A 22054-nucleotide genomic window follows, 5' to 3' on the forward strand; every position below is an offset into this window, starting at 1 on the left:
TATGATTTTTTAAAGGCAAGGAGCAAAAAACGAAAATGCAAAAACAGAAAACCCCCCGGTCCTTAAGGGGTTAAAGAGGCCTGTGAAGAATGAAAGAAGCGATCTGATTGGTTGCTATGGGCAATTGGAGAACTTTTCCTCTGGACAGGTTTTGATAAATCTTCCCCATAGAGTTTTGTGGGAAGGTAAGAGGCCATGTGACATACTACCAAAATATGTGAACCCCGCTGACCTCCAATATGGTGCACACTAATGATTGGTTACAGTCTCATGGTCTGCGGTGTATTCCAATACTGCATCAACCGAAAAATGCTGCGTTCCACAATAAGGACTGTACGCACTGGGATCTAAAAAAATAAATAAATTAGATATGACATAATGCAATAAATCCTATGTAAGGCTGCGTTCACACGGCCGTCTAGATCCATCCCGTTCTTCTCCCGTGAAAAATAAAAACGGACTTTTAGAGAAAAAAAAACAGACAATAACGGATGCAGACGGATGTTTTCCGTTTGTATCCGTTATTGTTCAGTTAATAAACCAAAAAAAAAAATTATAATTTTTTTTTTGCTCAGAGCATGCTCAGAAGTAAAAACGGATCAAAAAACGGATACAAATGGATGACATTAAAGGCTCATCCATTTGCCATAGACTTCAATGTTAAATTTACTGTATCCATTTTTCTTCCTTTTTTTGACGGAAGAAAAAATACTGCATGTGCCGTTTTTTTTTTTTTTACGTAAAAAAAAAAAAAAAAAACGGAAATGAGAGTAGAAGGGTACAAACGGAATGTAAAGGGATTGTAAAAAAATCCCATTGACATGAATGGGATTTTTTTAAAACAGTTTTTAATCCATTTACAGCCTGCAAGAACGGAACCGAAATGGGGATTAAAAAAAAAAACGGGGACAGACGACCGTGTTAACGCACTCTAAGCCAAACAGACCTCCAGAATTGAACTCCAGCACTCACCTACACCGATATATTGTATCTATTGCTTTCCCACTATAGGTCTAAATCAGTGTTTGCCAACCAGTGGGCCTCCAGCTGTTGCAAAACTACAACTTCCAGCATGCCTAGACCGCCGAAGGCTGTCTAGGCATGCTGGGAGTTGTAGTTTTGCAACAGCTGGAGGTACACTGGTTGGGAAGCTCTGGTCTAGATTATAAGGTCCTATCCAAATGGCAAAAAATTTAGCTAATTTGAATGCAGAATCCATGCCAATTCCAAGTCCACATTTCTGTCTGGACAGTGCACGCGATTTTTCCCAAAAAGACAGCAAGGTTAGGCCATGTTCACACGGCGGAATTTGTGGAATTCTACAGAAGATTTCCGCACGGACATTCCGCTGCAGCATTCCGGGTCCCAATGGATTCCACAAGGAAATGCGTTGTTGTCTATGAGATAACGCATTTCCCAACAGACCTAACGCCGACATGTTCTGCCGGCGCTCCGCTGTCTGTGGAATGTCCGCACAGAGATTTTCTGTGTGAAAATAGCCTCAGATGCGTAAAAAAAAAAAAGAACATGACACTTTTGGGAGCGTTTTTGAAGTTGAAGCTAATGAGATCCTAAAAACCCAAGGCAAAATATTAGGGATCGACCAATTATCGGTATGGCCGATATTATCGGCCGATAATCACGATTTTGGGCATTATCGGTATCGGCAATTACCTTGCCGATAAGCCGATAATGCCCCGCCCCCCGCCGCACCGCGACCGCCCCCCCCCACCGTAGTGCTGGTCGGTATACCAGTATGAACCAGATACCGTTTTTTTTCTCCCACGGTATGGATTGTTGCCCATACCGCTATACCAGTCGGGCCCCTCCCCCACCCTCCGAGTCAATAAAAAAAAATTCAACATACCCGTAATGGGGGTGGTCCGGGCCATCCATCCTTCCTGTAGTGTCTGGGTGGAGGGTGAACCGGTCCGGGCTGTCCTTCTCCGGGGGTCCTCTTCTCCACTCCGGGCAGGCTCCGTCCTAGTATGCTTCATAGACGCCACTACGCCGTGACGTCAGGTGCGTCGCTGCGCACGGGCATCACTGCGCAGCGGCGTCTATGCTGCGTTACTAGGCCGGAGCCTGCCCGGAGTGGAGAAGAGCACCCCGGAGAAGAAGGACAGCCCGGACCGGTTCAACATCCACCCGGAATGCCGCCGGACACTACAGGAAGGATGGATGGCCCGGACCACCCTGACAGGTAGGGGGAGAGAAGCGGGTGGTGGCGGTGGTCTATGGCACCACAAAAGCCACTGCAGTGCATTGATTTAAAGCGCCCGCTTTAAATCAATGATCTGCAGCGGTGTCGCGGGGGGATAAATAGCCGATAACTTATACCGGAATATCGGTATAAGTTATTGGCTATCGGCCCTAACCTCCACCGATTATCGATTCTGCAGCAATCGTGCAGGAACTGTGCTGATGAATTTCTGCCGAAAAGAATGAACTGAAAGAAATGCGCAGGCGGCATTGCAGTTAACAGTGGCGGCACCGGTCCTCGCGGTCCAAACCACAGCGGCGCCTGCTACATTTAGAATCTCTGCTCTGAATTTGTCGGTGCGGGAATTCTTAGTGTGGACATACCCTACGTACATTCACATGCATATGATCCACTGTGGATGTTCCACTAGCAGATTTTCTGCTGCGGATTATGTTGGTCCCTGTTAATTTTAATGGGTATGAAGCAAATCCTAAGGGTGCGTTCACACTGAGTAATTCCTCTTGAATTCTCCGCTTAGAAATAATTAACATCTGCATTGCCATTGACTTCAATGTATTCTACTCTGTACTGTTCACACTGCGTAAATTCTGCTTGCAAAATTCCGCCACGGAATTCTGCTCCGCCGCAGAATTCCGTTCCGCTAGAAGAAAGAACATGTTCATTCTTCTTGCAGGATACGTGAGCAGAAGTCCATTGAAGTAAATGGTAAAAATTTTCCACTTGAAATTGTTTCCACACGGAATTTGCGCAGAATTTGTGTGGAATATGCGTGGAAATCCCTTACAAAAAAAAAAAATTATAATAAAAAAGGTAATTCCAATTGGTGGTTATAGTCCAGCAAAAAAAAAAAAAAGTTTTCTCCTATATTGTGCATGGAAAATCTGCGCACTTTTCACACAAATTTTGCGTGGAAAATAAAAACGCGCCCTAAAGCAGAATTTCTGCTGCTGAAGACCCACAGCGGATTATGTACATGTAAATCTACACTAAATGTTCCCATACATAGAGATCTCGAAAAAAGAAATACATTAAAGGGAATCTAAATTGGCTGCTAGAAGCTGCAGACATCATTGAATACCTGCTATGGTATAAAATCAAACTGTACCTCACCTAGAGCCACACTTATAAAATCATCTTTTTATGCAGGGAGTCAAGGAGGCGGAGCTGCTCAAGTGCCACAGCCTGGCGCACCCCCTCAACTGGATTGATATAAAAAGCCCTATATGTCAGTCTAGGAGGCGCTGGGTGGAGGCGTGCCAGACTGTGGCACTTGACTAGCTCAGCACCGCCTCCTTGACACTTGTCTGAGAAATAAAAAGGCAGTTTGGCAACCACAACCAGCTCCAGTACAGTTTACTTTTATACCCTAATAACTATCCAATGGGGTCTACAGCTCTTAAAGCAAACACAGCTGATAGATTCCCTTTAACACTATATAAACAATATATACACAGTGGTCCCTCAAGTTACAATATTAATCGGTTCCAGGACGATCATTGTATGTTGAAACCATCGTATGTTGAGACCATAACTCTATGGAAACCTGGTAATTGGTTCTGAAGGCACCAAAATGCCATCCAAAAATAGGAAAAAGTGAGGATTAAAGAAAAATAAGTAGATAACTAATAGAGATAAAGCAAATCCTTACATATAAAAGTAAGAAAAATCTGCTGGGAGCTGTAATCACTGTCTAGGTCAGTGTTTCCCAACCAGGGAGCCTCCAGCTGTTGCAAAGCTACAACTCCCAGCATGCCCGGACAGCCTTCGGCTGTCCGGGCATGCTGGGAGTTGTAGTTTTGCAACAGCTGGAGGCACCCTGGTTGGGAAACACTGGTCTAAGTAGAGGACAGAAGCTTCTTCAGGGTCCTGTACAGAACATGAAATGTCCTAAAAAAAGTTAAATGGAGCCTCCCTCAGCTGATGTCCAAAGGAGCAGATAACCCTGTTACAGGTAAAGAGTACAGAACATGTAATACCTCCCTGTACTGTAGGGGGCGCTACCAGACACCAGTCAGTGCATACACTTTAGGACTACAGGGGTTTTACCAGTAAATGCCCATTCTGATTGGTCGGTTCTTCCAGCCATTAAAACGTTTCGCAGATTCCACAGCATTGTATGTTGAGTCTGGTTTCAAGTTACAATGGTCCAGTAAAGACCAATGTATGTTGAAACTATTGTATGTTGAGGCCATTGTAAGTTGAGGGATCACTGTGTGTATATATATATATATATATATATATATATATATATATATATATACACACACACACACATATATAGATGCAAATCATAAAATGATTTGATCATTTTATGATTTGCATCTGCATCACTGGACTAATACGGCTACTAAAATTTACTATATATATATATATATATATATATATATATATATATATATATATATAATGAAGGTTTTTTTCATGCAGCTTTGCTGGTTGCCAACATTTTTGCAGGATCTCAGAACTGAAGTTGAATGAGTTTTTCTGATATGCAAGTTGCAAGGACGAGAACAAGTTATGCTACAGAAATGTAATTGCTACCTAGGGTTACAGCAATGGAAACAAGAGCCCGCAGAAGCCACAGGGCATGGCTGGCACTTGGTATACGTGTTATGTATATTTGTACAGGCTACAAGGGCATAAACTCCAGAAGGCGTCATTCTTCTTCACATTAGTATTAATATGATTTATATCATGGTTCCAGGGCACTGTATATATGATTTATAAGGGTTAATATACATAATACAAATGCAGGTACAGTGAACAGTCACAGTTAAAGGGGTACTCCGCCCCTAGACATCTTATTCCCTATCCAAAGGATAGGGGATAAGATGTCTGATCGCGGGATTCCCACTGCTGGGGACCCCCCCGCAATCTCGGCTGCGGCACACCAGACATCCAATTCACGGTGCGAACTTCGCTTCATGCCGGATGACTGGCGGGGCGGAGGCTTGCGAAATCACGGCCATGCCCCTCAATGCAAGTCTATGGGAGGGGGCGTGATAGCCGTAACGCCCCCTCCCATAGACTTGCATTGAGCGGGCGTGGCCGTGACGTCACAAGCCTTCGGCGCTGCACCCAATGCTCTAAACGAACGCCGGGTACAGCAGAGAGATCGCAGGGGTCCCCAGCGATCAGACATCTTATCCTCTATCCTTTGGGCAGGGGCTAAGATGTCTAGGGGCGGAGTAGCCCTTTAATGACAAAGTGATATAAAGGAAGAGAAGGTGACCCCTAAAGCAACGGACGATAGAGAGACTTTATTTACAATGATATTGTGGTAAGCCTGGGGGTGTAGGGCAGTAGGGGTGTTGCGGTTCTATATAATAAAGGGCGCTGTTAACCCTTGTCACTCGTGACGCCAGGGTGGGGGTTAAAACTCTGTAGTGATGCTGGGCCTATCGCCACCCTTCCCAAGAGCGATAGGTGAGTGTGAAATAGATTGTCCACAGCAGTGCTGAACTTAAAACTTGCAGGAACTTTACTGAAGATTTTCTGTACATGCAGTATCGGTAACAGTCCAGATAACAGAGTCTATATAGACAGCACAGCAATGACTGACAGATGCTTAGGACCGGAAAGTTCCCTTTACACTTAGAGGATTGTATTTGCATAGATCCGCCGGATTTAGGGGTTGGATTAGGTCCAGAGATCTTGCGGAGATAGTGGGGAATTGTAAGAACTATCCGTCACTAGCGCCGGCCTAAGCTGCAAGGCTTTGGGCCTAGTACTTTGTCTAGTAAGCTGTGGAGGTCCTACCTTGTCCAGAGTCAGCAACCCAAGAGAGAGACAAGATGGCGCAGCTCCCTTATATGGGCAGGGGCCGGTCGTTTTGGATTGGTCCAATCAGCTGTCACTCACCGTTACAATGGATTGTGGGTGATCACATGTCCAAAACCACCAAAGGTCCTTTAGCAAACCCTAGAGTTCTGCAACCCGGTCATATGACCCGCAGGTCCTGCGACGCTAAAACAGTGAGTATTACCATATACATTTATTTAGATAGATAATATTTACAAATATTAATTGACTAAGGGCTGACTAGGGGTTAAATGAGGAAAGTGAACCCAGACAGTCCTAGGGACTCTAACTTTGGCGACTAATAACCAAGGCACAGCATGAAATGCGGTGTCTGGACACCACAAAATCTAGTTGCTAAACACAGGCCATTGTCTACTGAAAGGGAAAAGTGCCCCGAGATGGAGTTTTCTGGTTCTAACATTTTGTTTCTCCAATTTTCTAAGCCTCAAAGTCCCGAATCCACAGAGCGATAGTCAATAGCATTTCCACCATTATATTCGTGTGTTATTATGTTTCTGCCATGCACTCGTAATCTCAGGTTATAGGGTCCCCATTGTAAATGTGGTCCTCATTGTTTTCAAATGGCAAAGGAGACTTCTTCTGCTATTCCTGAACATAACTGTATTCTCCGCACTTACCTGAATAGCACAACATGCAATATAAATAGGGAGCTGCTGCAGAGGGAAATCCTAAACAGGTGACATCACTGTATCATTGCTGTGGCCCTCAGGATCAGTGGGGGGCCCAGACGTCAGACTCCATCAACACTACCTATGATTTAATCACTTTGTGATGGGATGGGTCTACCCCTCTAAATGCTTCTATATGCCTTCAGCCCCCTCTGGTCAGTACAAGGGCCAAGTGTGAGGAGAGATCACTGATGGACCATTCATATTTCCCTGCACAGGCTCATTGCACTAGGAGAGCATATTTTACTATATTTATCATATTCAAAATATCTGCTTGCTATACGGATGGAAACATTCTGTAAACATCCAGGGGCTTAAAACCTGTACAGACCTAACAACTTCTCATGGCTGATTACTCCTTAAAGGGGTACTCCAGCCCTAGACATGTTATCCCCTATCCAAAGGACAGGGGATAAGATGTCTGATAGCGGGGAGGGTGGGGGGTTCAGCCGCTGGGACCCCCCACAATCTCCAGGCCGGCGATGCGGCCTTACAGACTTGGTAGCCTGGGGCTTCCATGACTGACGTCATGCCACGCCCCCTCCATTCATATCTATGTACTGTGCTGGTACACAGCCCCCCATAGTGTATGGAGGGGGCATAGCGTGACGTCACAATCACGGAAGCCTGAGGCTTCCATTACGCTGCAGCGGCGGCCTGGAGATCACCCGGGGGGGGGGGGGGGGGTCCCAATGGCCAGACCCCCTACGATCAGACATGTTATCCCCTACCCTTTGGATAGAGAAGAATATGTATAGGGAAAAGTACCCCTTTAAGAGGGTACTCCGGTGGAAAACAAATGTTTTCTAATCAACTGGTGCCAGAAAGTTAAACAGATTTGTAAATTATTTCTATTTAAAAAATGTTTAATCATTCTAGTACTTATCAGCTGCTGTATACTACAGAGGAAGTTGTGTAGTTCTTTCCAATCTGATCACAGTGCTCTCTGCTGCCACCTCTGTACATGTACATGTACATGTAAAGAATAAAGATTTTAACCTGCTCTGGACACTTCCTGACATGGACAGAGGTGTCAGCAGAGAGCACTGGGGTCAGACTGAAAAGAACTACACAACTTCCTGTGGAGCATACAGCAGCTGATAAGTACTGGAAAGATTAAGATTTTTAAATAGAAGCAATTTACACATCTGTATAGCTTTCTAGCGCCAGCTGATTTGAAAACATGTTTTCCACCGGAGTACCCCTTTAAAGAGGGCTAATACCACAGTCAACTTTTGAGACAGTGGCCTTTTTACTTTTTATTATTTTATTAGTTTATTAGTTTACCTTGTCTTTGGTATTATAAGAAATAATCTTGTTTTATCAGAGCAGTACTATGTCTATAGACAAGTGTTTCCCAACACTTGGGGGTGGCTGATGTGCGGGAGGGAGAAAAGTGACCACACACTTACAAACAAGGGATCGTGGGACTTGAAGGGAGGGAACTCCAACAGGAAATGGCCATTTCACAAAAAAAAAAAAAGTAGCATCAACATAGCCATTTAGTCCCAAGACAAGCACAGATCCTTCCTAGGCATGTCAATTATCATCTAGGAGGTAAGTACTAAAATCACCTTATGGTGGATAAACCCATTAAAGGGGTTGTCCCATCTGGACAGTCTCTTCTTACAATAAAGATGACTCTGTGATGGATGAATGAATAGCTAGGATGTGGGAGTACGTATACAGAGACCGGTGTGTATCACTGAATAGATCCACCCACTGGACTCCTAGACAAAGAATAAGATTTATAGGAATAAAAGTCAAGTTATCTTGTATTTTATTTATTTTTAAATTTTTTTAATCAATCTGCTCAACACTTCTTGCTCCATAACATGATGCTGGCAAATTAGATTGCATGGTCTACATAACAAGTCCACTTTAAAAGACTAATGTGGCCAAAATATCCATCAGAGAAATGTGTCAGTCCTTTAAATCTTAATTAAGCTCTGTTCACACCTGCGGCATAAGAAAAGATGAGCAAAGTTACAGTACTTCATTCTGCACGAGCCTCGCGGCTCGCCAAGCCGCGAGGTTCGTGCAGAATCGAAGTACTGTAATTTCGCTCATCTCTAGTCATAAGTTTCAAATGGAGTGTCTGAATTAGGGATCGACCGATATTGATTTTTTTGGGCCGATTCCAATGATAGCCGATAGCTTATAACGATATTCCGTAATAAGTTAATCGGCTATTTCACCCCCCCCCCCGGCCCCGCAGAAGCCGCTGCAGGTGCTTTAAATCAATGAACTGCAGCGGGTTTTGTGGGGCCAGAGACGGCCGCCACCACCCGCTTCTCTCCCCCTGCCTGTCCTGGGGTCCTCCTGAGTCCAACTACCGCCGCTGCCCCTCCAACCTATCCTCTGGCCAGAGACTGCTGCTGCCCACTTCTCTCCCCCTGCCTGTCCTGGGGTCCTCCTGAGTCCAGCTACCGCCGCTGCCCCTCCTACCTATCCTCTGGCCAGAGACCGCCGCCGCCCGCTTCTCTCCCCCTGCCGATCCTGAGTCCAACCGCCGCCGCTGCCCCATTGCCTCCCCCATCCCCGGTTTTATAATTACCTGTTCCCGGGGTCCGCGCTACTTCTGGCTCGGCAGCGTCCTGAGCTGTCACTGTGCGCACTGACAGTGACGTCGCGTTGAGGATGTCATTCGTCATTGCGCAGCAATAGCGTAGGATGCTGCAGGATCCAGAAGTAGCATGGACTCCGGGAACAGGTAATTATAGAACCGGGGATGGGGGAGGCAATGGGGCAGCGGCAGCGGTCTCTGGCTGGGGGGGCCAGGCATTATCAGCAAGGTAATTGCCGATAACGTCCAAAATCATTAATATCGGCCGATAATATCGGCCAAACCGATAATCGGTTGATCCCTAGTCTGAACGCTGTGCTTTTCTTCTGGTCAAATATGATGGAATCTACAGTGTCTATAGAAGAAAAGAAAAGACCAGAGGATGGCATTTCATGCACTACTCAAGGTATGGGGCTTACCTAGACGGGTACATGCAGATTCTGCAGAGGGGATGTGCATGTTAAGCAAACGGAAAAGTGGAAATGAGCAGAAATGAGCATTTGTTCATCACCCCGCTAAAAGGTACATGGTGTGTGGAGTTCAGTCATTAAAGTGCGAAAATCTCAGTAACAGCCGCTGGTTGACCAGTGGGAAAGCTGGGTATTGCTAGAGAAAATAACTTTTTATAGGCGCTCACAAACTCCAAAAACATGAAGGTAAAGAATTAATGGAGTTTTTACTCTTTCTACAATGACTTTATATACATTGGCGCATTGCCAATCTGAGAAAGTGGTAAAAACCCTGAAATGCGTCATTGGTGTATCGAATAAAAGCTTGATGAATTCTACATGTTTTCTGCCTATTTTTTGGAGTTTCTGAGCACCTGAAAAAAGGTAAATTTCTATACCGATTCCAAGGAAGCTACAATGGAGAAGCACAGCTGTAAACAGGGACTTTAAGAGGCATTTAGCCTTTTTATTATTTATTTTTTTAAACCAATAGCCCTTAGGCCACTCCCAGCACTCCTGCTGTCGATTGGCTGATTAGAGGGGCCATCTTCGAGGTGTACCAGTGCTTGTTCTGGAATGTTAAAGGGGTACTCTGGTGGAAAACCTTTTTTTTTTTTTTTTTTAAATGAACTGATGCCAGAAAGTTAATAGATTTGTAAATTACTTCTATTAAAAAATCTTTACCCTTCCAGTAGTTTTTAGCAGCTGTATGCTACAGAGGAAATTCTTTTCTTTTTGGAACACAGTGCTCTCTGCTGACATCTCTATCCAGAGTAGGAGAAAATCCCCATAGCAAACATATGCTGCTCTGGACAGTAAAATGGACAGAAATGTCAGCAGAGAGCACTGTGATCATGTCGTCAACAGAGAGCTCTGTGTTCCAAAAAGAAAAGAATTTCCTCTGTAGTATTCAGCAGCTAATAAGTACTGGAAGGATTAAGATTTTTTTTAATAGAAGTCATTTACAATTTACCAGTTGATTGGGGAAAAAATAAAATAAAAAAGTTTTCCACCGGAGTACCCCTTTAAACATAACCAATTATGCGCCAAAGAAAACTGATGAATATATAAAGTGTTGGTAAACCGGCTGGTGACCCACAGATTATAGCCCTCGTACGGGGCGCCAATACAATGTCAGTAAAATCCATTTTTCATGCAGTATAGGAAGAGTACAGAGGCGAGGGGGGGGGGGGGGGGGGGAGGAGACGGCGAATAATACTTCTATTTAGCCGTGAGCGATTCTTTTATAAGTAACCTTTAGCTGAATCATAAATCAAGGGCCAATACATCAGACTGAGTAATGGAAAAGGAGAAATGAGCATGACTGCAAAAATCAATTTATATAATGCAAGACTTTATTTAATGAAGCTTCGTGGCTCTGCAGAGCGCGCAGAGCATTTCATCTCTTTAAAGGTTATCGCTGTAGTTCAGCAGAAAGGGTTTCATGTATCTTGTTGGAGAGATGCGATTGCCGAGTCTAAATAGAACCCTATAGGAAATCTGTAAACGTAATGATCGACGCCACCCTGCATATCCCAAATATTCAATCGGCTTTAGGCCCTGTTCACATCAGGTTTACAAATCTACCTCCCTCCAATGGAAGTCTGCAAAGTATTCCGCTCTATAGGCATACGGCAGCTTACAGTCTATGGATTCCCGATGTAAAAAGAATTAAAAAAATTAGGTAATTAGAAAATTCTGATTTGAAATTGGATTTCTGACACAATATTAATATATAATTAGTAGCAAATAAGCAAGGAAACAATGGCACTTTCCTGTAAAGTTGACTTTCTTTATTAAAGGGTACCTCTCATCAAATAAATTTTTGATATATTTTAGATTAATGAATGTTGAATAACTTTCCAATAGCATGTTAATGAAAAATATGCTTCTTTCTATTGTATTTTTCCCGATCAGTCCTGTCAGCAAGCATTTCTGACTCATGCTGGAGTCCTAAACACTCAGAGCTGCCAGTCTGCTTTGTTCACAGCCAAACAGACTGTGAACAAAGCAGGCTGGCAGCTCTGAGTGTTCTCCTTTGTGAACAAAGCAGACTGGCAGCTCGTAGTGTTTAGGACTCCAGCGTGAGTCTGAAATGCTTGCTGCCAGGACTGGTAGGGAGACCCCTAGTGGTCATTTCTTCAAAGTGGAAAATTAAATAGAAAGAAGCATATTTTTTAATAACATGCAATTGTAAAGTTATTCTGCATACATTAATCTATAATATATCAAAAGTTTTTTTTGATGAGAGGTACCCTTTAAACAAATCATCCGGTACAGAATGCAACAAGGCCGACGGGCCGTTTCACGCCATGGCGTGAAACGGCCCGTCGGCCTTGTTGCATTCTGTACCGGATCATTTGTTTAATAAATAAAGTCAACTTTACAGGAAAGTGCCATTGTTCTCATTGCTTATTTGCTATGATTAGATGTTGCTATTATCAGGATTGAGCATCTACCCAAGGTAATTTTTATTTATTTTTTTAAATCAACTGGTGCCAGAAAGTTAAACAGATTTGTAAATGACTTGTATTAAAAAAATCTTTACCCTTCCAGTACCTTTAAGCAGCTGTATGCTACAAAGGAAATTCTTTTCTTTTTGAATTTCTTTTTTGTCTTGTCCACAGTGCTCTCTGCTGACACCTGATGCCCATATCAGGAACTGTCCAGAGCAGGAGAAAATCCCCATAGCAAACCTATGCTGCTCTGGACAGTTCCTGATACGGGAATCAGGTGTCAGCAGAGAGCACTGTGGACAAGACAACAAATAAATTCAAAAAGAAAAGAATTTCCTCTGTAGCATACAGCTTCTAAAAAGTACTGGAAGGGTAAAGATTTTTTAATAGAAATAATTTACAAATCTGTTTAACTTTCTGGCACCAGTTGATTTAAAAAATCCTTTAAGGTGTATACTGTTATGTCCGTGGTGTGAAGCACGAGTGAAGCGGCAGTCCCGACTGTGTATCACTTGTATACATACAATTCCTTAATACAGATTTAAAGGGGTACTCTGGCGCTTAGACATCTTATCCACTATCCAGGACTGGAGACCCCCGTGATCTTGCACGCTGCACCCAGTTTATAATCAGTCCCCGGAGCATGGTCGCTCTTGGTCTGATTAACGGCAACCACATGGCCGGCGACGTGTGACGTCACGCCTCCGCCCCCGTGTGACGCCCCCTCCCATAGGCTTGCATTGAGGGGGGGCGGAGCGTGAGGTCACACGGGGCAGAGCCTTGGCGTCACAACGCTCCGGCCCCGTGATCAACAGACTGATTATAAACGGGGTGCGGCGTGCAAGATCACGGGGGTCCCCAGCGGTGGGACCCCCACGATCAGGCATCTTATCCCCTATCCTTTGGATAGAGGATAAGATGTCTAAGCGCCAGAGTACCCCTTTAAAGACAGGTAGCATGAACGCAGGTTAGGCCCATAACACAATGCAAATCCATGGCAAAAATCTAACGGGCACACCTCGAATTTCTGCAGCTCATTCCACAATTAATTTTGCAGACAGAACATGCCCTAAGGTGCCGCTTCAGTATAAGCAGGCAGTGCTTCCATAGGCACTTTATCTACAGTTATTTTCAAAAATTAAGCCTGTATGATGAGTGACGAACGAGCAGGAGACTATGGGGCACATTAAAGTGTACCTGTCATATCACAGAAAATAAAAATGCTTCTATATGTTACCCACTAGGTCATGCACATTTTTTTTATGTGTCTAGCTTCTGTATTTTGTTCACACATCCCTTTGTTTTGCTGCTCACTCATTCTTACACTAACTGCTAAGAACCTGAACCTGCTAAGTACTGAACCTGCCCTCACTCACCATACATTCACTTCCTCCCTGAGTCTGCTGTGCTGGGTCTCTTCATCCAATCACTGCAGGCTGCTCTGTAACCCCCTCCTCTCTGTTTTTCTGCTGTGGTCTGATAGGACAGGAGTGAGCACAGAGGAGTAGTAGTCCCAATCCTCACTTCCTGAACTTCGTCCCAGCTTGGACAAAGATGATGTAGCAGTCAGACAGGATTATGTTCTGGATGGTATGGGGACCCCTAGTGGTGTTTTTTTTTTTTATAAGCCATAATTGTTTTATGAAGTATATGAGAAAGGTTAAAGTTTTGCCAATATGTACAAGACATAATATGTTTTTGAATCCGAACGTGCCCATTTAACTATACTGTTGAGCCTTCTCAGTATAACTTAAAGTGTAACATAACAAATAAAACATAGTAGGAGTAATATTTTACAGACACAGGGAAACCATGATACCTCATAAAGTTCAGGTGCTAGCGCCAATTTCAACATTATATTTGTGCTAGACACATTAACACCACGGTCAGGTTTAGCGGCTGACTTTCTAAAAAACACTTGAACGTGTGAGTATAAGTCGAAAGAGGTAACAAAGAACGCAGCTCACATAGGAAAACCTTTTGTCCTTTTACTAAATTTATAGGACCAGAAATGACTCAGAGCGCCCCTGAAGTTCCAGAGCCATCTGGTATCCTGGAGATAAAAGATGAGGAAATTAAGTTTGTTTTATGATCTAAACGCATCAGAAAATAACGATGAGCGGTCACGTTCCATAGGAAGGTACTGAGTGCGATGTGCAGTGAACTTATACATGCAAAAAGAAGGCTGCTGCCAGACGCTGGATCACAGGCAGACTCAAGCTGTGGTCACCATGTACCGATCCCTATGAAAGGCAGCTACAAAGGATTAAAGGGGTTTTCCAGGAAAACCTCATGGCACGGCTTACCCTTAGGGTGGGTTTAAACGATGATTTTTTTGCTGTTTTCTGCAGCGGGAAAATCTTCAGTAGATTTTGCTGCTACCCTTTGACTTTAATGGGGTCTGCGGAAAACGTGCCTGTGTGAGCGTTCTCTTAAAGGGGTACTCCGCTGCTCAGCGTTTGGAACTAACTGTTCTAAAGGCTGGAGCCGGCCCCGGGAGCTTGTGACGTCATAGCCACACCCCCTCATGTCACACCCCACCCCTCAATGTAAGTTTATGTGAGGGGGAAGGCTATAATGTCACGAGCTCCCGGCGCCGGCACCAGTGTTCGGAACAGTTTATTCCAAATGCCGAGTAGCGGAGTACCTCTTTAAAGCGTATGTCTAATGATGGTCCTGGCGACAGGATATCTGCGATTTGCTGCGATCGCCGACATGGGGGGGGGGGGGGGGTCTGATGACCCCCTGGGCATTTGCACGGGATGCCTGCTGAATGATTTCAGCAGGCATCCCGGGCCGATCTCTGCCCGGCCGGCGGGGACCGGAACTGCCCATGACGTAACTGTACGTCATGGGTCCTTAAGACCCAGGGTATCGGGACGTTACGTCATGGGTCCTGAATGGGTTAAATAAACTGGCCCCAGAAAGTTAAACAGATTTGTAAATTACTTCTATTAAAAAATCTTAATCCTTTCAGTACTTATCAGCTGCTGTATACTACACAGGAAGTTCTTTTCTTTTAGAATTTCCTTTCTGCCTGACCACAGTGCTCTCTGCTGACACCTCATAGAAAACCTATCGTGCTCTAAACAGTTCCTAAAATGGACAGAGGTGTCAGCAGAGAGCACTGTAGTCAGGTAGAAAGGAAATTCAAAAAGAAAAGAACTTCCTGTGGATCATAACAGCAGCTGATAATTACTGGAAGGATTAAGATTTTTTTAAAAGAAGTAATTTACAAATCTATTTAACTTTCTGGCACCAGTTGATTTAAAAAAATAATAATAATAATGTTTTCCAGTGGAGTACCCCTTTAAACAGTGACAGACTACAGCACCCAGGTTACTGCAGGGTGACTTCATCCAAAGCATGCGACTGTCACAGCACTACGGGTTCAGCAAATCTGTAAGGCAGCAGGTATGTAACATATTCCCTTACAGCCTATTCACACCAAACCGGATATAATGAAAACAATTGTCCCCGTGAAGATCCCGAATAACCAGTTCTCTCTCCATTAGAGGGAAGGGTCCGTGTGTGGTGATGGATAATGTGATATCTTTGTAGGAGTATAAAACACATATTGGAATTGTAGGAAAAATTACCAGAACTTCCTCTATGGAAGACCACATAGTAGTGTTGGGTAAAAAAACTAAAAAAGGCAAGTTAAATATTATGTGGTATTCAAAGAACTAAAACAGCCCAAAAAAATCACCAAAACTTAACCATATGAAGCGTTTCCTCCAGTATGTCCTAAGAATTTATTTGCCATAGTCGAAAAACCAGACCAGATTGAATTATTCAAGTTTATTTATTTATTTTTAATTGATGAAAGTTTTTAATAAAGGTTCGGTACAAAAATGTGTGTGTTTTTTTAAAATATTTGAGGCTGGGTTCACACCACGTTTTTTGCAATACAGTTCCCATATACGTTTTCAAATTTTACGGAACTGTATTGAAAACCGTATGCCAAAAGATGCATCAGGTTGTGTCCGTTTTGCATCCTGTATGGTTTTGTCAGTTTTTTTTCCCCATACCCAAAACCGTAGCACACCGGGTGAAAAACCGTATTGAAACGTATACTTTGTTTTTTTTTAAATGTGTGTACGGTTCCATTCGGTTTTCACCATACGGTTTTTGACTTTGCAGTTTTTTTTCTTTTTTTTCTTGGAATTTCAATCAATCAAGTGAAACTTTATTCATAATGGAGTGAATAGTTAAAAATGTATACGTTTTTTTCTTAAAAAACTGATGCAATCGGACATCATTTTTCAAACTTTATACGGATTAAAATTTGCACACATGTTTTGATACAGTTTACGCTGCATTCACACCTCGTTTTCAAACTACGGTTTTAGGTCCGGGCACAAAACTGGATACGGGTCAAAAATGAGCCAACCGGAGTCACCGTTTGACTCCGGTCGGCTCATTAAAGTAAATGGATTTCAGCACTGATCCGGCTGGGGTACGGGAGCGCCTGGTTTTCCCCTCCCCCAGCCGCATCCGGCACTACTGTGAAAACAAGGTGTGAATGCAGCCTTAGTCAGGTTTTGAGGAATCCGTTTTTTTTAATCAAAAACCTGATATGGGAACTGTATTACAAAAACATGGTGTGAACCCAGCCTAATTCAGAAAAGAACTATCCTAAAATGCTAAAATCTCTATGCTCACACTGCTGCCAATACTTCCGACTTCTGCCGCTGCAATGACGTCATGTAAATTGCTGTGATGTTGCAGCCAATAACTGGCGTCAGCAGTCTTGGCTTACATGTATAAGAAAGAGGATACCCAGCACTCACCAGTAATGCACAGTGAAGATTTATTATGCCATAATGTAGTACAAGGACGTGTTTCGGCGTGGGAGCCTTCCTCAGCTGTCTGCCAATAGGCAGACAGCTGAGGAAGGCCCCCACGCCGAAACGCGTCCTTGTACTACACTATGGCATAATAAATCTTCACTGTGCATTACTGGTGAGTGCTGGGTATTCTTTCTTCTACTTGTGGCTTTACCCTACCTCATGCACTACCACAGATTCCACAGAAGTGGCGACATATTCCTATATTCAATTTGCTTACATGTATGTTGCATTGTCACGGGAACAAAGTGCATGATGCCATCGCGGCGTGCCTGGCAGGGGACCCCAGAACAACGATGGTGGATCTTATGTTCTTTGGAAGCTTGTTACCTGGGAACAGAATACCTACCTGCAGTAAATGCCAGAAGGGATCACTACAAATCCTTTTCAAGCCTGCATTCATCATATACAATAAGCTTTTCCTCTCTTTCTGGTAAAAAAAAAAAAAGAAGAAAAAAAGTGGAGGTGGCCATCATCCCTACAGCTAACTACCATTGATCTGTACGTGTAGTATGCAGACAGACACAGAGATCAATGGACTGCACATGAGTGAAGTGTCGGAGTGCTATTGATCTGCAAATAGGCCTCAAGCAATGGAGTAATAAGATTAATATGGAATACAGGGCCCACCGGCCGACATGTACACCGCATGTTGCATATGACAAACGAAAGTATCTCTATCAAACAGCATCACCAGAAAAAGGTTATCTAGCCCCTAACACTGGTGGCCTTTACTATAAGGTCTGCAGAGCCCGATTCCCTACACCTCAATAAACTGTCTTAAAGGGGTACTCCGCTGCTCAGAGTTTGGAACAAATTGTTCCAAACGCTGGAGCCGGTGCCAGTAGCTCGTGACATCATAGCTCCGCCCCCTCAATGCAAGTCTATGGGAGGGGGCAAGACAGCCATCAGCCAGCTTGTTCCAAATGCTGAGCAGTGGAGTACCCATTTAAGGGTCCGGGGGACTTGTACAAGCACTGCAACCCCTTCAATGGTTAAATCAGTTGCAAGCATTTATGTGTACGGAACAATGCTGCGCCCTATACTGGTGGTACTACATCTACTAGTAGTGTGTGCCCTCTTCCTATCTGAAGTGTATGCCAGCTTTACAAATGAGAGGTATAACACAATAGGTGATTGTCACAGCTCACCTCCCTCCCATTCCCGCACAATGACCCTTAGCACCGCTCACAGAGCATGCCCACAGCATTCTCCCATAGACGTCAATGAGTCATCTAGATACTGCAAAACTATGATCCGTGAGGCTGCTGTAAAGCAAAACTCGGAATACTCAGACAAGACAGCTGTCCCCTCACCCCCCCCCCCCTCCTCCCGATGATCACGGACGGAAAATAGAATACAGTGATCCCTCAACATACAATAGTTTCAAAATACAATGGTCTTTTCTGGTCCATTGTAACTTAAAACCAGACTCAGCATACAATGTACAGACAGTCCAGATCTGTGAAGCGTGTCAATGGCTGAAAGAACGGACCAATCAGAATGGGCATTCACTGGTAAAACCCCAGTATTACTGAAGGGTATGCACTGAATTCCTGTCTGGTAGCGCCTCCTATAGTACAGGGAGGTATTACATGTCCGGTACTCTTTACCTGTACCAGAGTTGCTGATCCTTTGGACACCAGGTCAGGGAAGCTCCATGTTACTTTTTTAGGACACTGTGTACTGTACAGAACCCTGAAGAAGTTCCTGTCCTCTACATAGACAGTGATTACAGCTCCAGCAGATCTTTCTTACTTTTATATGTAAGGATTTGCTTTATATATATTAGTTATCTATTTATTTTTGTTTAATCCTTTTTCCTATTTTTGTATGACATTTTGGGGGATTCAGAACCAATTACCAGGTTTCTATAGAGTTATGGTCTCAACATACAATGGATTTCAACATACAATGGTCGTCCTGGAACCGATTAGTATTGTAACTTGAGGGACCACTGTATTAAAAAAAAAAAAAAAATCTACAATCTGAGAACAAAAAATAAATAAATGAAATAAAACACTAAAGAATAAAATAAAACATGAGAAAAAAAAGAATATATAATCAGCATCTAGTTTTAAAGCGAAAGAAAAAAATGCATGGTGTCATAAAGTATAATAAAGAAACTTACTAATATAATAATTAGCCCTAATGCACATAACATCAGGTCACACTCTGAAAGCAGAGCTCCTGTCCCACCTCCCACCTCCCCTCCTCTCTGCTCAGGACAAGACCATTGATGTGAAGAGGGCAGCTTATTTCACAGCTCATTACATAAGGCAGAAGGAAGACTTTCTCTCAGTAGTTTCAGTTAGAATAGTCTCACTGCTGTCTTTATCTGAGAAAGCCCTCCAGTTGTCTTAAATTCCATGGGCAGTAATACAAGCTCCCTATCTTTACATCACTGGTCTTATTCTGAGCAGAAAGGAGGGAAGGGGGGGGGGGGGAAGGGGGAGGGCAGAGATGGGAGCTCTGCTCTCATATCAGGGAGGAGCTGATATGGAGAGATCTGTGCACTACGGCTAATATCCTTATATTAGTTGCTTTATTTACTTTTTGACACTATGCACAGGTTGTTTTCTTCACTGGACAATCCCTTTAATTGCATTCTCTTTAAAGGAGATATCCAGTCCTGAAAAACGTATTCCCTATCCTAAGGATAGGGGATAAGTTTCAGATCGCAGGGGGTCCAACCGCTGGCAACCCGCGGGAAGGGGGCGTGTTGACCACCGCACGAAGAGGCGGCGGACACGCCCCCTCAATACAACTTTATGGCAGAGCTGGAGCGCTGTCTTCGGCAATCTCCGGCTCTGCCATAGCGATGTATTGAGGGGGGGTGTCAGCCGCCGCTTTGTGCGGTGGTCGACACCCGCTAATTGGCCAGCGAGCCGGGCCCCGTACAGAAAATCGCAGGGGGCCCCAGCGGTCGGACTCCCCATAATCTGAAACTTATCCCCTATCCTTAGGATAGGGGATAAGTTTTTCAGCACCGGACTACCCCTTTAAGTAAAAATACTTCTATTTTACCACAAGGGAATACATATAAAAGGGTGATGAGCTATGTTCTCCTGACAGTAGTCATGCGTGTTTCACATACCACACAAAGACATTGATCTTAGTGGGGGAGCAGAACACCGAGAACCCTGCCCTAATATGAGACTTTCTGATGGAGAAGGGTGACAGGGCTATTCCCGATGTTGTTCTGCAGGTTTTTAAGGAATGTTACTGTAGCATTTCTTAACGCTGGCTTCCACTATCCCAGATCAACCTGTGCCCCTAAGTTCTGCACCTCCCTTATACAAGTTTTAACAAGCAGTCCTGGCACCGGCAGCCTGCAGTGACACAATAAAAGCCTGCACCGTACTACAATACTGGATCCAAGACACCAAGGCCTTATGCTCTTCTGTCTCATATGTTGCTGGAATGCATTGCAATGGAAATATAGCATTGTCCAGGACAGGTCATCCCTACAGACATAACATTCTATATCAAAACCTTATTATTAAGCCAAAGTGGGGTCCAATCCTTTCCAAATTAAACCCTCCCCGAGATTCCTGTCCCTCCTACTGTACAGCACTCCCCACCGTATACAGTTTTATGGCAAAAGATTCAGCATAACATTTACAGCCCTAATCATCCTGTAATTATCATAGCAGAAGAAAAAGCCCCCTTAAAGGGGTACTCTGCTGCTCATCATTTGGGACAAACTGTTCCAAACGCTGGAGCCGGAAACTCGTGATGCCATAGCCCCGCCCCCTCATGGCGTCACGCCTCGCCCCCTCAATGCAAGCCTATGGGAGGGGGCGTGAGCAGCAGAGTACCCCTTTAACAAGACCATGCAAGTCCCCAGATTGAGTGATTGAGTATTCCCGATAAGATTTACACTTAGGTTTCCGAGATGGTGCTTGTTATTTAACAAACAAATCATCTACAGACCAATGAGGAGTTTCAGGGATCATTTCCTCAGATTGGCATAAGTACCTCAGATTAAAGAACGGTATATAAATACAGAAAAATGGCACCAGAGCAAAGCGGGAGGAGCCACAATATAAATATAAAGTCACAGAAATAAACAAAAACATTAAAGGGGTTCTCCACCATAAGGTGATTTTAGTACGTACCTGGCAGACAGTAATGGACATAATTAGGAAGGATCTGCGCTTGTCTTGGGGCTAAATGGCTATGTTGTGAGATCACCATAATACTGTAGCTAGCTTTTTGTGAACTGGTATTTCCTGTTTGACTTTTTTTTTTTTGTTTTTTGTTTTTTTACTACAAATCCCACAATTCCATCTTCCTCCCTCCCTCCCACACATCAGCCACCCCCACCCATTGAAACATAAATGAGCTGCATCCATTGAAATCAGCGTGGTATTCAATTAGGGTGCCTCCAGCTGTTGCATTAGTTGCAGATTGATCCCTACACCCATTGAAGCAGACAGGCTCCCTGTCATCAGCTGACTAGTGAGTCAGGTCTCGGCCGCATTGCAACCTGGGAAAAATCTGAGACAACAGTCATTTTGTATGCTGGTAAAAATTAATATTGGAGTGAAAATCACAGAAGAATTGTGAGAAAACCGTCACACACAGGTAAAGACGCTATATTATGATCTACACTAACTTTACAGCCCCTGTAGCATAGTCAAATAAAAAAAATTCCTGGAATACCCCTTTAAGTGTAGTCAAGTCTAAATCAGTAGAGGAATATTTAACATGAAGATGGAGATACAGCATTATAAGTTACTAAAATAACTATAGTAGTCGATCACAACATGTGGGAAAGATCGTGAGGCTTGGTTATTAAAGTAAACAAAAACACATACCAGAAGGTAAACAGTTTATAATTTTATAATTAGGAGTCCAGTGGGCGGTCTTACACAGTGATTGACAGCCTTCCATGTATAAGGGGGATGTGGAGATTACTAATTAGATTGATTTATTGATTAAACGGATCTTTATATCGATCTGCTCATCTCCTTCTGCTCTATCATATGATGCCGACAGATCAGACTGCATGTT

The 22054-nt window shown here is 43.7% G+C and overlaps 1 protein-coding gene across 11 annotated transcripts in view; it reads right to left on the reverse strand.

Moving 5' to 3' along the window:
- MPP7 (MAGUK p55 scaffold protein 7) overlaps positions 1-22054 on the reverse strand; it is a 413461-nt gene that overhangs the window by 318046 nt on the left and 73361 nt on the right. The gene's annotated exons all lie outside the window — the stretch shown is intronic.

Source organism: Hyla sarda, chromosome 5 (assembly GCF_029499605.1).
Source record: "Hyla sarda isolate aHylSar1 chromosome 5, aHylSar1.hap1, whole genome shotgun sequence".
NCBI lineage: Eukaryota > Metazoa > Chordata > Amphibia > Anura > Hylidae > Hyla > Hyla sarda.